Source organism: Drosophila santomea, chromosome X, assembly GCF_016746245.2.
Source record: "Drosophila santomea strain STO CAGO 1482 chromosome X, Prin_Dsan_1.1, whole genome shotgun sequence".
Lineage (NCBI taxonomy): Eukaryota > Metazoa > Arthropoda > Insecta > Diptera > Drosophilidae > Drosophila > Drosophila santomea.
The window spans coordinates 11,986,556-11,989,089 of record NC_053021.2 but is presented as its reverse complement, the minus strand read 5'-3'; the positions used below and the strand labels follow the sequence as shown (position 1 = coordinate 11,989,089).

The following is a 2,534-nucleotide window of genomic DNA, read 5'->3' as shown; positions in this document are numbered from 1 at the left end:
AGCAGGAACTTGCAACACCAGCGGCAGCAGCAGCAGCAGCAACAACTGTCAAACAAGCAACAAGACATATTACGGGCGCGGGCAGAGAACTTGGCCCAGACATCGACCCTCGAGACTCATTTACAACTGACCGAATGAAGGCGCTCAAGTAACTCAGTATCCCAGCATCTGAGTGGCCGAGTATCTAAGTATCTATCCCCTGGTGTGTGTGTGTTTGTGTGTGTCCAACACTTTGCGCCAAATCGATTGTCCTGCCTGGAACAGATGTTGAGCATGGGCTCTGCTCAAGGTGTTCCTTCCGCCCATTTTCCAGCAATGTTGCGGTCTTTAAATGTGGCTTTAAATTAGGGCCAGAAATAACTGCAAATTTATGTTTTGTGTTACATTTTATTTCATTTTTTCCAGATGACATTTAAATAAGATATGACCCAAAACAGCTCTTCTTCAATTAAACCATTAAGTATTGAACATTGATTGCAATTTTTCAAAATCAGTACAAGCTACTTTTATATTGAAAACCAATTTAACTCAACGCAAAATGCTACTTTTATATTTTAATTTAACTCAACGCAAAATTAAACTGCTAATGTATATAATTTGATTAATTATAAGTAGTTGCATAATTAATTTTTATTATTTTAATTTTTTAAAAAGGTTTACCTTTAAGGTAGCAATACTTTTCATATTTAAATGATAAATATTCACAGCATTTCCATATGGAATTTGGCTTGAAAGCCCCCAAAAGATCGGTACTTCCTTGTGATGTAAACTCAGTGGCTTGAGATCGTTGTTTTTTTTTTGTTTACTGAGTTTGTGTTTTTTTCTTTTTCTTTTTTTTGTTTTGTTTTTTATTTTTTGGTTTGTTGGCTGTGTTTGCTGCCGCTTCAGAGGAAACCGCCGCCAACGCTGCTACCATAAAAACAATTGCTGTTGTTGTTGCTGTTGCTGCTTTTGTTGTTGTTGTTGTTGGTGGTGGTGGTGGTAGTGGTGGTGCTGCTGTTTTTGTTGGTACGCAATTTAAATGGAATTTCTGCTACTGGGCCCACGAACGCTGATCGCCATAAATAATCGCGCTGTGGCCGCAGCTTCAGTTCCTGCCTCAACTTTGGACTTCAGCCAGCAGGCAGCATCAATGGTGGCGGTGTCGCAGCAACAACTGCAACAACAGCAGCAAACATTGCTGCAACAACAGCAGCAACAGCAACAGCAACAGCAACAACAACAACATGAACAACGAGCAACTGCAACGGCGACCGCATCTCAGATCGCGCGATAAGGTAATTGGACTATTATGTCAAAAAGTATTTGGCGTTTAAGAAATATGGCCTGGCATTTGACATTTCGGCAGCCAGTAGTCGCATCGTATGGATCGTACGTATCGGTTGTAGTATACTATAGCATAGTATATGTAGTATATGTAGTATAGTATAGTGTATAGTATAGTGCCTCGTTCGCAACGCCGCCCCTTTCGGCAATTCGAACTGCAATTGCCACAGAACAAAAGGTGCACATTAAAAACTGTTTCGATATCGAGATTGCATTGATCACATGGACCACAAGGGTTAATCGGGCCAGTAAGGGGGACAGTAAGGGGATACGGAGTATGGGCAGTGGAGAACGCATTGTCACCAGCAAAGTCGGTGGTTTTAAAGTGTTAAGGGGCATGCCCCGATCCCAGGCAGTGATCCCCAACCAGCGATGATCAAAGCCAATGTGCGTGGTCATGTAATTGATTACGCTGCGATCTTGAATGGGTATCGCAATTGGGATCGGCATTGGCATTGGCATTGGCATTGGCATCGCCATCGGCATCGGCATCTCGGTATCGGCATCTCGGTATCGGCATCGAAATGGAGGAGATGGAAATCGCAGAAGGCTTCCCATTCGGGATTAATCATTAAATCTGTAGAATGGTGCGATGATCAATGGAGTCCGATTGTTTAAAACTCTAATCGGTTTGCTCTGTATGAAGGTATTTATATATATGCTTTACTTATGGATTAAGAACGCAGAATATGAGTTAAATACAAGTTCTTATCAGTAATACCTAAAGTATATTAATTTAGTTATCACTGACGAAATTTCAATTTATGTTATCAACTGAGCAACTTGTGCAAAACAAGATACCGCACGTGTTTTTGGTTTATAAATAAATGCTATATTTTATTAAAATTTATTGCCATCCTAAGCAATCATATCGAAGCAGTCGTGGCCGAGTGGTTAAGGCGTCTGACTAGAAATCAGATTCCCTCTGGGAGCGTAGGTTCGAGTCCTACCGACTGCGTTTGTGAGCCACATTTTTGTACAATAAAAAAATGTTATAATTATAATAGCCGCCTCTAAGTGCATTCCAGTGTTGTTGTCTAGCGTACGAAAATAAATACAATTAAATACCATCACACCATCAAGCAGTGTAGTAGCTGAGCTATTTTAATCTAGACATCTTAATATTACTGAAAAAAATCCTTTCTTATAAAAAGCATAACATTTGCTAAAGTGATGTTCGTTATTTGTACCCTTTTGCGTATAATTGT

At 40.2% G+C, this 2,534-nt stretch overlaps 1 non-coding gene across 1 annotated transcript; it reads left to right on the top strand.

Annotated features, from left to right (window-relative positions):
* Positions 1 to 2,202: 2,202 nt before the first annotated feature.
* Positions 2,203 to 2,284, top strand: Trnas-aga. Its single transcript has one exon. It is a non-coding gene; the product is annotated as a tRNA-Ser (tRNA).
* Positions 2,285 to 2,534: the final 250 nt, after the last annotated feature.